Here is a 15,188-nt window from a genome sequence, read left to right as displayed (position 1 = left end):
TTTCCTTTTTGTGGCAGATGAATAATGTCTGCTTATAGCTGTGTAGCTGAAGTAGGAGACGTAGTCCTGTATCTGTGCCAGGTCTTTTGAGAGATTAGCTAATGCAACAACGAGCTTGTTCTTGGAAGAAGTCAAGAGTCTGAAGAGAGGAAGAGGTGGCAGAGAAGAGCAGCATGCAGGGAGGTGCTGACCATGGAGGGAAAAAAAATGAGACGGAAGAAAAGCTGAATGCCTTCAAACATTTATGAGACACATGAAATCAGACGGCAACGCAAAATGGAATTGAAAATAGGGAAGAACAGAGAGATTGTTTTTTAACAGGATGACAGATGAAAACAGAAAGCAGAGATGTGAGATGGTTTAGGGAAGGTGATGAGGGATTATACATCCTGACAGAGCCATGGAAGGAGGAGAGCCTTAGAAATGGATTTGTCAAAAGTGAAGCACTTCAGAGGAACATAGACTGTAACCGTGTATGTGTGTGTGTGTGTGTGTGTGTGTGTGTGTGTGTGTGTGTGTGTGTGTGTGTGTGTGTGTGTGTGTGTGTGTGTGTGTGTGTGTGTGTGTGTGTGTGTGTGTGTGTGTGTGTGTCATTGGATGGGTGGTTGACAGCCGTACTCTCTTATCTCTCTGGAATAAATCTCAACTCAAGATAGATTCAATCAACGAGTGAGCTGCTGTCCATGCTACAACTCTGACTAACAGGAGCTCCTAATAGGGGACAGGGAAGCTGACAGTAAAAAATCAAAAATATGCACACATAAAATCTGCTAAATGATAGATTTGACATACGCCCTCTCGGCTGAGGCTCTGCAGGGAGTTAAAAGAGAACCTTGGCAAATGACACAGGTTGTCAGCTCCTTTGATGAAGGCTTAGTGAGAGGAAAAACAGAAGGAAGGAGGAGGAGCAAGAGCAGATTGAGGATGAAGAGAGGGAGGAGAGAGTGACTCAGCTGCTCTCCCTAAAGGACTCCAGGAGGACGAGAGGGATGAAGAGGCACCAAAGAGGAGAGGAAGTTGATGCTGCACTCTGCTCTTCACACATAACCTCAAATTCTATGAAATTAAAAATTAAAAACCTACGACAGGGACCTTAAATAACTTTTCAGAGGGAAATTTACCCGCAAAGCAAACTGCAAATGTCCACGATCCCAGAGTAAGGGATGAGCAATCTGTGTCCTTAAAGGGCGATCGCCGTGCCACGCCATCTCACCAAGTCTGAGGAGGATTACGACATCATGGTTATGTGGCGTGCAAAGGGTCCTCTTTAAAGTCTCTAGGTACAGCTATGGGCACGGAGTAATTGGGCCCAGCCTGCGCATTAAACATAGATCTGTTCTGACATCACACAGGAACTCTGCATCTGATGTACTGGGATGAAACGGCATGCTGGATAGAGTCAGAAACACACACTGCACCGCACCAAAAAAAAAGAAAAAGGAAAAAGCAAAAGCCTCGTCCATGCAAACAGACACAACCGCAGCTCCATCCTGACATACAAATTATTCACAGCCGTCTTTTGGAACTGTTTACTCTGACGCGCACGCAGCCTTCCAACAACCGAGACAGTCGAGAGATCCATTGAAAGTGTTTCTGATGATGAGACGTTTCAACGGGAGACAAAAAGCGAGAGAGGCAGTGGGAGAGCAAAAAGAAGATTCTTTGAAAGAAAACTATGGCTGTACACTACGGGACAGAAGGGAAAGGAAAGCAGGCAGAGTTGCCTTTGAAAAGAGGCGAAGTAGGTTCTGACAGCGCACTGCAGGCCGACTGTCATGCAGGCGGAGTGATCAATGTTTTTCTAAGAAAAAAATAAAAAAAAAGATGAATAATTCATCCCCAACCAAAATCAGGCTAGTGAAGACGAGAGGGGTGTCAGCCCCATGCAACACCATCTCACTGCGTCTCTACCGGCTCCAATGAGAAATTCCTAACCCTGATGTCAAGGAGCAGCTTGTTTTCTTCACCTCAGAGTGGCGAACAGCAGAGATCAATAAGTAGACCAGTCAAACTGAGGGAATGTGAAAGGAGGGCATTATAAAAAGGCACAGACTTATTTATGCACATGTGCAAAGAGGTATTCATAGACACAAACTGAAGATCCACAGATGGTGATCTACGCAGAGAAGGATAACCCCTATACGTCTCAGAAAAAACAGTATGCAACCCGCCTACACAGATAAAAATGGGCAAAGCACACAGAGTGAGCACAGTTATTTCACGAGAGGAGCGCAGCCACTATAAGGCACCCAAACAACAGAATAAAAACTGGTCACAGCTGGGAGTCAGTTCAAAGACAAGATACTCAGCAGAGCAGACTAGCTCTGATGAAACACCTCAGACAGGCAAAGCAAATCCATATGTTTCTACGCAGAGAGAGAGGAATATGAGAGGAAGAAGGCGAAGGAGGAAGGGGTCTGTTGAACTCAATCTCACCACACCCATCTGTCACAGTTGCACATGGACACACACAGAGCTGAAGATTTATTAGTTCAAATGAGCGAGAAACAAGGCAGGGGAGAGATTTTTTTCCAGGCTTCGACATCCTTTACATTACATTACATTACATTACAGTCATTTAGCAGACGCTTTTATCCAAAGCGACTTACAGGAAGTGTATTCAACATAGGTATTCAAGAGAACTACTAGTTTACAAAAGAGAAGCCGGAACAAAGCCTTTTGTCTTAAAATACGTCTCCCTCTCTCTGGGGCTGCATGAAGAGATTCACTCACTTCTCACATGGTGCATGCCAGAGATTTTTCAAAAGTGATTTTTTTTTTTTTTTTTTTTGCAGTCCAAGACAAGACTCAAGTCTCTTATGGTTGTGCCTAGTGTTCTATCATCCGCTGTGTGCCATCCAGTCTGCTTAGAAAACAGCAGAGCTATATCTAAGGAATTCAAAGCATGTACTGTATCTATTAGCATACAGTATCAGCATTGATTAAACAGGCTATTGAAATTCAATCTGAAAAAAGAACAATATTAAAACTCTCCTATGAAGTAGAAAACGGTATTTTGCCCCTGAAAAATGGATATAAAATGGAATATAAGCTAACGTTAATCAGGGAATATGTTATATTGTTCCGCATGCATTAATAACTGTATTGTATACTTATACTGGGTGTCCAACTAATTACAGCACAAAATCAACCATAATTTATGAAATCCCTCTAACCTCTCAAACCCAGAGACGCTGACAAGCAATTTCTTGCAAGTCCAAGTCAAGTCTCAAGTCCCTGAGTGTGCAACTTAAGACCTGAGTCCAAGTCCCGAATCAAAAGTCTTGATCTCTGGTGCATGCACAATAAGATTGCCTAGTGATTTAAGTCCTGCAATATAAAACCAAACATATGCCAACCGATTAGCTTGTCCTCTTATCATTCAAACACTCTTTTCAAAGGTGACTGGTATTGATTAAGCACACTCTCTAATTAAAATCATTAGAGGCATCATCTTTCAGTATCCACAACTGCCAAGTTCAACATTTTCACAAAATATTCAGAGAGAAAACACGTTTGTTTCTCATCAAACTAAAAGGTCAGTTGAAAATGGCAACCCAGATCAAATTAACATCACGATAATGAAGTTAAGCGTGACACCTTTCCTGAGCTGGCAGACGGTCGTAACGCCTTCAAGATACGAGCTCAAAGGCACTAATGAACACAGTTAGTATAACAGTACATGTCTAGCCTCAGTGGGACCTCCACATCATTAATGGGGAATAAAATGTAACTCCTAAACATTTTAAATTATGATGCAAGTGATCTCTTGCCTGCATTTAGGGGGTAGCAGTTAGCTCTCAGTAGTAAGAAGCTACATGTCAGCAGGTTTTGCAGAGAATTAGTTTTTTTTTGTGTTTGACTAATACAAGAAATAGTCCAGCATATAACACTAAAACAGATTTTCACAGTTCAGTTTTTTGTGAGTCTTAAACAAACAAGATACAATGTGTTTATTAGTGAGCTGTAAAGGTGCTGGTGGGCGGATTTAGCTACTTTTGAACAGACCCAAGCAATCTGTTTTCACATTTCAAGTCTTTGTGCTAAGCTAACCAGCTGCTAGCTGTAGCCACATATTTACTATACGAGAGTGGTGTTGAGCTTCTCATTTAACTCTCCACCAGATCACAAATAATCGTATTTCGCAGTGGTGAACGACTCATATACCGTGGATAGCTCATGGGCTTGGACTGACATGTGGACAGGGTTTAATTCGCAGCTCTTAACTCTCCAGTTTCATAACTCTTCTTCCAGGATGCAAGCAAGCGACCAAACACACATGCGAGCAGCACATGAAGCTACAAACAGAGCGGGCATATCCAGTGCAGTCAAAGGGAAAGATCGGCCTGACTGAGCAGTTCACTCTCATCCCTCAGTTCTACGAGTCTCCACTTCAGGAAAATGATTTGATCAACTGATTATCTGATTTATGTTCAGCGGCTGAAAAGGAAGATAAAAGTCAGCTTTAGTTCTGGCAGTGTGATCCAACGAGCAGCGAGATAGAGGAGCATCGGGGGTTACGGGCTGATATGAAGATTGCAAAGAGGCGTGACTCTTTAATCTTCATTTATACCGACGGCTCACTGGGATATTGAAAATAGGTTCATTGGGGTTCAAAGACCAATTTCTTGATGGGGAAGAGAGAGGGGAAGCAGACAATACTTTAGAGAGCTCCATGAACATAAAAAACAGGTTATTTTTTGCACAAGCAATCACATTAATCTTGCTCTAAATGCATCATCTCCCCACAAACGTCCAACAGCACGCGTCAGCTGATACGAAACACGCTGTTAACTGTTCAGGACGACAGGAGCCATTAGAGGATTGATTAATTAATCATATGCTTAATACACTTGCACAGTGTTAAGTGCATCTGACCACAACACGGAAAGTTCAATTTTGAGTAGGAGTCATTAGTAGGTTTGGGGACTGGGGGGACTTTATGAAAAAGGAAAATGTTACTTTTGATCAACCAAGCAAAGCCAAATAAATTGGGAGAGGCTGGTGACTTGATGAGTGTGTAAATATGTGTGTTTGTATGCAGCTACAGGCATCTGAATTTAATTACATTTCCAATCACAGGTTGGTTTTGGTCCAAATGCCACCAAAGGTGTGAGACGTTTCAGAGTTGAGGAAAATAAAAATGAACCGCGGTGAATGTGTGTGTGCCATAGCTCAGACATTGAAGTCAGCCTTACAACAGAAACACACCGCCATGTCATGTGTTAATGCAACCTTGTAATTACATAATTGAAGAGAGCTGATTAAAAGGCCTTCTCATGTGCAGGGCCCATGGAGAGATGGCATGAAAGATGTGTGTAACTTGAGTTCTCCCACAGGACACAGCTGGTCCTTTACAGTGGCTGAAAAAAATTATAATAATACAATGAGCCATGTCTGCCTGGCTCAGCGGCTACAAATGTGGTAAATAACAGAGCTGGAAGGAAGCATAGTGAGAATAATATCTCTGGAATCCATCACTTGGTTTATATTAAGTAGAAAAATAAAATGTAAGTGATTGAAAGTTCCTCTAAATTTACGTCTGTATCCACAAGTGATATGCCTTTGAAAATATGGATATTATATTTTTGACAAATTATAAATAAAGTTAATGGTGTGAGAGTTAAGGGTGAACACATCTTAACATCTTAATGAGCTCAGCAGCTGTCGCAATCTGGGTAGCTGTTTATTTGAAGCAGCAAAACCTTTTTTCAAAACTGTCTGGTGAAGGAGACAAATAGCTCCAAGGATTGTGTTGAAAGGATGAAAACAACCTTTCAGTTGTTCAGTGTTTATTCTGAAAGGAGGCAGTGAGGTAATATCTAATTGAATCAAACTATATTTATTCGCTGATGCGGCTGCAATGCTTTTGACTGAGGAAGACTTTGTTAAGGATCAAGTGTTGTTGTGGTTCAGGTGTGTTGGTGAGGGTAATGCTGGACGCTGCAGGGATCACAGAAGCTAATGAGGCTGCATGTAGCGAATATACAGCAGTACAAACATTCTTTCCTCTGGTTATCTGCCTCCTCTAGCTAAAAGGGAAAGGTTAGGGTTGGGGATCGCTGTGACAAAGTAGAAACTTTCCCTGTAGGTTGTTGAGTCATGAACCTGTTTTTTTTAAACTGTATTTGTGTGTTTATTTTAGGACCATGTCTGCATTGGAGAAGGCATATGTTTATAAATTCCCATTTGCTCTATGAATTGCTGTATTTGGAATGATACATTCATCTAGCTTTCAATAAACAAACTAAAGAAAGTATTAATTATTTTAAATCTTACTATTTTCTAACTGTTTCTGTAACCTATTACTATACAAATTACATCTTTGGTTTAGTTTATCTTCCTCATTCGTGTTGTTTGATTTAAATGTATAGTTATCTTCAAATTTGGATTGTGCAGAATTAAATTATTATTAATATTATCATATAGAGCAGTTTAAGTATTATTGTTATTTACATGTAACATTACTAAAATGTCATGTCCCCTTGTCTCAGAGTAATTTTGTTCCAACCTTCCGTTGTTTTAATGGGGACAGTTATGAGTGCAACAATAACTATTTTTCAGTTTGTACATCCTTGAGTCCTTTCCTTGCCTCCTATCCTCGGATCTCAGTCCCTCCCAGATGTGGTCGGAGGAGGCAAGGAAGAGTCACAAGGAGAGAGGAGTCCAAGACAACAGGCATCTCAAAAGATGAGACATCCGAGTTTCGAAGCCGTCATCGTCTCTTCTACATGTCACAGGCCTCCTCTCCTATAGAGGCATTTTAGGAATTTAGACACCCTTAAAGAACGCTGATATCGATTTACGGCTCACAGGCCGGAGAGAGGAGACGAGGAGGCACAGAACAGATAAAATGAAAAGAGCCGATGTGCAACAGTAGAGTCATGAGTCTGATGTGAACCTCCATAGAGGAGACGTTGGTTATTTCGCTGTCTTGCCGTGTGGGTGTTGATTGAAGGAGATTATTCATGACAAATTGCAGCCCACTTCAGTAAAAATCAATCAATCCACTTCTTGAGACAGCACTAACAAAGCCACGCAGTGTGTCATCTTTGGACAGGTAAAGCTAGTACCTTCCTGAAGAGGGCACAGACAAGAGCCTTGAACTCCATCTTTCTCCAGCTCTCTCTCAGTCTAGATGGTCGATCCATACTTGAGAATATTGTTTTACGGCTGGACGGTCGCAGCTCTTTAAGCTGCCAGCAGCAATAGAAATACATAAAATGAAATGAGCCGGAGAGAGCGACAAGTATATAAACTCCCACTTCATCCCTATAGCTCAGTTTTTGAAGATGCTATGTGTTACATGACTTCAAATATCAGCTCACTCACACCAAAGCCTGTAATTAATGATCTTTCAGCAGGATTAAGTGTAAATGAGCATAACCAGGACTGTCTCTGTCCTGAGGAGTATTGGGTAAACAAAATTACTTAATGTAAGAAGCAAAAGATGTAGCGTAGTATCATGTATAACCACCGCCCACCTACACTCATGGGACTCTTTCATCCAGAGAGAAAACATAAAATATGCAGCATCCAAAGATCAAAAAACTCCTCTTTCTCACCACTCTGCTTCCTCTCTGTATCTCATCTTCGGCGCGGCTCTGATCCTCCGGAGGCCGGTCCAGTAAAGTCACACGGGACCGATCATCGGCTTAAATGAGCCAATCTAGTTCAGATAAGACTTCTACGAAGCATCGAGGAAGAGTGAACCGGGGAAAAGCGTTCAGTTAGATCAAAAATGTGTAAGACAGACATCCTAGTTTCGGTAAAAAGTCAGAGCTTGAATGAGTGCTTGTGCTGGATGATACTGTAGCACTATGCATGTTATCTGCCGTACAATCTATAAATAGGTTCTGCAACTAGAAATGCATTTAAGCTAGTATAGTTTTGAATTATACACGTACATTTTATGAGGGGGAACTGGCATAAAGTGCATCCTCTTAAAAAACACATTCAGAGGAAGATAAATGGCCTCCTCAACACCAGAGCACTTTTATTAGTCTGCTGTATTGTACTGGGTTGACATATTGCTTTGGCTTTGATCCTGTTGGTTTTTCAAAAAACATAACGAAAGCTCTGTAGTTACTGGAGGCTCCATTAGTGTCATGTAAATAAATGGCACTACAATGACAGCATGCAGATGATGACTGCGGTGCCTCACTAATGTGTCTAAAGCCTCAGACTATTTCTCACATGACAACAGAGTCATTTCGAATACATTCTTACATTAGGCTCTGTTTAAATGTGCAGTCAGCGATTCATATTCGATAAAACTTTTTGACAAATTCAGCGATTATCTCCTCACGGCTGTAAGTTCTGTGTGAGGTTTGAAAAAAAAATGTCATACATAGGCCTTGTTCTGGATATTGGAAACATACAAAGTGAGTAAGACCGAGCCACACGACACTATTCAAGCCAATCACCAACAGTACATGCTCGTGCACAGGACAGGGGAGAGGCCATGGACGTATAGAGAGAGAGGCAGTGGGATCGAGAGGGACGGTACATCTGTATTATTTCTCCAGAATCGCTGACTCCAAATTTTAAAGCCCTGGAAAAACATACTTCGGTCTCATTTCACTAAGTAATCCTAAATGTCTCTTACACCCGATTTTAATGTCACACTGCTAATCGTTCTCTGAGGCAGTGACCGCCGATGAGGGATTCTCATACCGCAGGGTCTACTTCTCCATTTGCCAGGGGTTACGTGGTGAGATTGTAGAGTAGCTCAACCAATTCGATTTAATATAAATGGTGATGTGATTTTAAAAGCATATATCCATATTTTGAGTGAGCTTTAACATCTGGACACCACATGCTACAATTCAGAGTACGAGAAAGGTAGTTAGCAAGCGAGCAGAGAAACAGTTAGCTGAAAGTAAAGGGATAAAAAGGTTGAAATAGCTAAAAGTATGGTAAAAAAGTGGTAGTAATACAAATGCAAACTTGAATCGATCTAAACATTAACAGTTCGATTGCATAAAAAATATATTGTAACATCCACTTTCATATACACATTTAAAAACAAGCAAAAAAACATTCATATTTCAATAAAATCTTCATCCATGACCACATTTTGCACACAACAACTGGTTTAAAAACACTACTCTGAGGTAACCAGGTCAGACAGCCTCTGTCGTCACAAAATGTCAAATGAAGCAATCATGTTTGGAAATAAAAATACTTGTAAGGCCCAAATATTCACTAAGCTCTGCATTAAGGTTAAAGCCTCATCTTAGCATCTATAATGGCATTACAGTCCGTGGTTGGGAGAACGGCCAGCGTACACAGCCCCGCGAACGTTCCAGCTGGACGTCTTAACTGCGACAGCTGACATGTCAGCTAACCTGCAGTTATTTCTCAGCCACTCACACGGACTCTCACTCTTTCTCCCCCCCCTTCCTGTCCTCTCTCGTTGCTCCGCACCGCCCTTTCCATAAGAGCAGCAATGCCCTCCTCCTGCTGACAGCGGCTGCTTCTACGCTTTACTGCGCTCATAAACACTCCAGAGTTGAAAACAATAAGGCTTGGCATTGGCAGTGTTGAGCCGAGGTAATGTCACCATTGAGCACAGCTGACAGCTTTATGTGCAGCAGAAAGCACCCGAAATGAGAAGGTAAGTGTAGGAGTGGTAATGGACAAGACTAACAGGGCTGATCGAACAACGCACTCCGAGGGCCGCATAGACACAGATCAGCAGACATTTCATTACCGACACATAAATCTGTCAGATTGAGAGGCTAAGTGGCACCTCAGGGGCCATTAAGTGCTCTTGTATAATTGCATTGACTTCAACGCTGTTTTTCTTTAGTTGATTTTTAGACAGAAGCAGCTACTGTAGCTCTCGACAAGCAGGTGGGAATTCATGGGACGACAACGACAAGTTCATGAGTAATATAAATTTCATGAGACAAAAAAAACAAAAGGTAAATTAGGTAAAAAGCACTTTACAATGTGCTTTTCATTATTCTATTATTTCATACAACAATGGCAGCCACGTTGGGATTTAGTTTCTCAAGAACACTTTAATAGGGCAAACAGGATGACCTGCTCTACCTCCTGAGCAACACCTGTCCAAAACCTAGATCTAGATCCAGTCCCAGTGAGTTGCATAAACCAACTTTTTTCCCAAACATCTCCTTGGACTAAGGTCTGAGATGTTTAATTGGATGGTAAACAAAACCAGCTAATGCCTCAGTCACTGCACACAAGAAGCGAGCAACACAGTGAGGATGCTGAAGTGTTTGGGTCTTAATTACATCAATGTACAAGGCAGTGAAAAAAGATGCACGATTCAGCGGGTGAGTGGCTTTCTGCATTGCTGTGATTGGTTTAGCACTGACCAATCCGTTGGAGGGAGACTCCAACTGATTTGAGAGGCAAGTGCCATAAGTATAACTAATATCTCTGGGAGGGCTGCACAATTAATCAAATATTTAACCCTATTTTGGCTTTCCACAATCAAATGAACATGATCGTCTGCAATATTGATATTCAAAAAGCTTGCCCAGCTCATAGAAAACTCTGCTGCATCAAGCGCTGCCTAAGCTAGCAGACAGCTACCAGAGGGCGATCGAGATGTCTTGGATTCCCTTTTGTGGAGCACCCTTGCTGCTGGGTTTCCTCAATGTTGCTGCTGCATTCTAGAGAAAGAGTAATATACAAACTTTATATTACTCGTTGTGCCCGTCTGCTCTGTTGTATAAAAAAATGTGCTTAATTCAGGTGAAGAAGAACCTTATTTTAAATTTATTTTTGATGCAAAACTTTTTGAATTAGCACGAATGTAATACAACCGGAAAGTGAAAGCAGAGGTCTGCTGATTTAATTTTGGGTAAAAAGTTTTGGTGCATTTTATTTAGCTTCTAAGATATGCACTGTCAATAAGAACCAATCTAATTTTGGTGCAAAAATGTATTAACTAGCAGGAATGTACCCTAGAAAAAAGTCAAAGATGCTCGGTTGGTTTAATTTTGGGTTAAACGGTTTGGTACATTTTATTTTGCTTCTAGAAGAATTCAATTCAATTCAGTTTATTTTGTATAGCCCAGAATCACAAATTACAAATTTGCCTCAGAGGGCTTTACAATCTGTGCACATGCGACATCCTCTGTCCTTCCCTCACATCGGCACAGGAAAAACTCCCCTAAAAAAACCCTTTAACAGGGAGAAAAAAGGAAGAAACCTATGGGAGAACGACAGAGGAGGGATCCTTCTCCCAGGATGGACAGAATGCAATAGATGTCATGTGTACAGAATGAACAGCATAACAGAGATACAACACATTCAATGTATATGACATAAATGATTCATATAATAAGACTACTTATAATAACAGCAGCAATTATTACAGTAGAATTATAGCCATGAAAATAGGGATAGTAATGTGACTAATAATAATAATCGAAGTAGCAGTGGCACTGTAAATAAGAACTAGTCCTATTTTGATGCGAAGATTTGAACATTAGCAGCAACGTAGCACAACATGTTAGTGAAAGTTTGTTTTATTTAAATGTGAAAGTGCAATAAAAATATTTTGTACCTAAAATAAATTCATTTGTGATAAATAATCGTGATCTCAATATTGATCAAAATAATTGTGACGATCACTTTGGCCATAAATCGTTCCATGCCCCATGTTGTGATACACTTAAAAGTACTGCCTGCACCTCATGACATGAACATCAAGGTAGAAACACCCATTAAAGGGTTTACTGGTAGTTGAAGGGTTTAAGGCGTTGAACAAAAATTGTAATGACACAGGGTCAAATCCTGCCAGCGACCTTTGTTGCAGGTCACTCCCTATAAATCTCTCCCCCTAATTTCCTGTCATTTCCTACTTCCTACTTTCTAACACTGCCAACCCCAAATCACTTAAAGAAAAGAATGTGGCCATGGCAATATATTATCAAATATATTAGATAAGACAGCTGCACAAAAAGACAGCTGCACAATCACAATTATAATTTACATACATGTTTTTGTAACGTATGTTTGATTTTGAAGAATTGCCAGGAAACGGTTCAACCACAGTACCTGACAAACAAGGAACAAGATTAGAGCAAAAAGTGTCTTCAGACCTGCCTCATAACAAACAGCTTATTTCTAGAACTGCACTGAGAGCTGCACAGAGCCACAACAGAGCTGGGAGAGGGCTGAGCAAACACAGGCAGGGGCTTAGATGTGTCACGCCGACGACAGGCACAGAGCCTCTCGCACCGGGACGACTGCAGGGATCGATCAAAGGCTGCCTTCACCCCCTTTCTGCCCCCCCGTTAACATCATTAAAAGCTAATTGAGAGCTGGTAACCGAAGACACACATGCACACGCTCAGTGTGGCTGTGTGCCTGCATGGATGCAAAAATCTCATGGATGACAAGAGAGAAAGAACACACAGGCGGCGGTGAGATAATGAGAGCTGATGTCCATTTGAGTTAGGGAGCAAATCGATCAGCCGGGACTGCACCATGACAGTGTGAGAGGAGGCTGAAGGGGAGGAGGGGGGGTCGAACTAGTGTCACAATGATGATCACAGGGTGAATGTTACGCTCATCAGGTCATCGGCTTGAGAGATCCTCGACCTCTGAGATCAGGATGAAAGGGGAAGAAACAGACAGTGGCAGCACGGGAGAGGAACACAAAAGATTAACCAAATGTGTGCATGATCTCTTTTCTGCTCAGATCTCTTTTGGTTGTGTCAAAGTGTCAAGACAGCACATCAAGTGGACCACCAGATGAGTGTGTGTGTGTGTGTGTGTGTGTGTGTGTGTGTGTGTGTGTGTGTGTGTGTGTGTGTGTGTGTGTGTGTGTGTGTGTGTGTGTGAAGTTTGCTCACCCAGGACTAGAACTTGCACCGCGCTCCTTCCACATCTGCAAGCCTGGAGGTGCTCTGATCACTGCTGGCTGTCTGCTGTCTGTGGGTCTGTGTTGGATAATGTTGCTCCTCCAGGCACTGAGCTTCCTCCTCCTCCTCCTCCTCCTCCTCTTCCTCCTCCTCCTCCTCCTTCCTCCTCCAGCAGCAGTGGCAGCTACAGCAGCTGGACCGGACTGCATTCACTCACCTTACCTCCTCTGTTGTCTCTTCTCCTTCCCAGCACTGCTGCTGAATTATCTACCGCCTCCCAAATGAAGCCTCTGACTCCCCTCTTCTTTGTGCTAGAGAGGCAGCAGGAGCTCCTCTCACAGCAGACTCCCGGCGTTGAGGGGCTGCCACCGGCAGCGGCAGGCAGCTCGGACTGACGGTGCTCTCGTTATTGGATTGCATGTGTATGAGTGTCCTGGCATTTGTGTGTATGTGTGTGTGGGGGATGTGGAGCGTAGTGTGTGTCAGAGTGTGTGTGTGTGTGTGTGTTTGGTTTGAAAGAGGACCCGATTGCCTGGCTGTTCATAGGGGCTCATCTGCACTGTTGCCTCTCTCTCTCTCTCTCTCTCTCTCTCTCTCTCTCTCTCTCTCTCTCTCTCTCTCTCTCTCTCTCTCTCTCTCTCTCTCTCTCTCTCTCTCTCCCTCTCTGGTTGTTTTGTGCTGCATTCACGTCCTGTGGGGGGAAGATGAGTTCCCTTTTTAAAAATTCAGCTCACTTAAGCTTTGAGGTGGTGGGTATATAATACTCTGCAGGGACACGCTGTAATGGAGACAATATGGGACCAAATTGATTTATTAAGATATTCTAAAAGAAATATATGAAATGAAATGTATAAATATACCAATGTGGTATATATTATCATTAAACATTTGCATTTTCTGTATCTATTAATCTATTGTATTGTTTAATAGAACATTTTTATCTCTATGTGCTCTTTATATTTTCATTAAACAATTTGATTTCTTTTGCTCACTTTTCAATTTTGAACATTAAAAGTGCCAAGAAAAAGTAGAACCCTACTTTATTTGTACAAAACTGAACTCACTGAGCGTGCACTGTTAAATTGCACAGCTAAAAAGTCTTTTTTGGCCCCATTACATCATGTGACGGACCCCGAAATTGTAATTCCATGGTTTGGCCACTATGTCAAATTGGCTTCAACCATGTGGCTTGGGTTTATCTATTTTTTGTCCTGCTAAATATGGCTTTTTAAAATCTATTTTTTTAATTTTTTTGCCTGAAATTACACCACAGTGGTAAATGTTGGCCAACTGTTGCATCATAAATATAACAGACACAGTGATAACATCAGCTAGTTGTGTTTCAGGGAAACATTTCTAAATGCTACATCTTCCTGAGTGAAATATCTGTCTATTTAGCTGCTAAAGGCCCCGTTTTTTTCCGCCAGCTGGTCACTAACATTGTCTGTCAAGTAACTAACGGTTGGTTTTTAGAATTGTTTTCAACTGAAGGCAGTTGACTGCAGTGGTAAGAGAACCAAAAGAGTAAAGTTGTGGTAAAAGTCTGTAAAAGCAAAGACAATGAGCTTAACATAGCAGTGGGATATGTTGAACCAACTTTCTCCTCAACCTTCCTGGTCCAGTTCAGTTTCCTATATTTCCCCAAATGCCTTTACATAACCATCAGAGAGGGATGTCTTGACAAATTACTTAATGATATACATTATATAACGTTCATTTTGGAGACTTTTTTAAATCTATATACCCACAAATTGGAGCAATTCAAACTACCAACTCTACAGCCAACCACTGATCCTCTCCACCAGCTGAACAACAGCTGCTCTTACTGCAGTGAAAGTGGATAGAGGGTGGTGGAGAGCTGTGCCAGGTGGTTGAAACCGTTATAGGCCGTTGAAGGGTGGATTGTATTTCATGTCATGGTGAGTGTAGGAAGGAGCCCGCCCTATATGGGACTGAAGCCAAAACTATTTGTAATGCCATTAAAGGCGTAATGTACAGACGAACACTTCAGAGAAGTTGTTTTTAACCTTCCGCAGTGTTGTGGTCAAGTCTGAGTCATGACCAAGACCCCGGTGTATCGAAACAGAGACAAGAGCAAGACTTTGAGGAATTTTGACCAAGTCAAGACCAAGACGGTGGTAGGGGGAGACAAAGTCAAGACCAAGACCAGACCAGTAGGAGTCCACCACTGCTTCTTTACGACAAAATGTGGAACATGCAAACCAGAGGCACTCCTCAGACTGATCTAAAAGATCCACATTCCCATAGAAAAAACACTCAAAAAGCCAACTATGCTTCCTCTTCATTCACCTCTTATATTGCCATATCAACTGTAAATGT

General features: G+C 41.8%; 1 protein-coding gene across 1 annotated transcript in view; it reads right to left on the bottom strand.

Moving 5' to 3' along the window:
• The window catches only part of lingo3a (leucine rich repeat and Ig domain containing 3a), a 34,876-nt gene extending 21,955 nt beyond the window's left edge, over positions 1 to 12,921 (bottom strand). Inside the window, exon 1 of the mRNA XM_054603313.1 lies at positions 12,840 to 12,921. The gene's annotated coding sequence lies outside the window, so the exon portion shown is untranslated. The remainder of the gene's footprint in view (positions 1 to 12,839) is intronic.
• Between the last annotated feature and the right edge of the window lie 2,267 nt (positions 12,922 to 15,188).

This window comes from Anoplopoma fimbria, chromosome 8 (assembly GCF_027596085.1).
Source record: "Anoplopoma fimbria isolate UVic2021 breed Golden Eagle Sablefish chromosome 8, Afim_UVic_2022, whole genome shotgun sequence".
NCBI lineage: Eukaryota > Metazoa > Chordata > Actinopteri > Perciformes > Anoplopomatidae > Anoplopoma > Anoplopoma fimbria.
The sequence above is the reverse complement of the archived record's forward strand: the minus strand, read 5'-3'. Positions and strand labels throughout refer to the sequence as shown.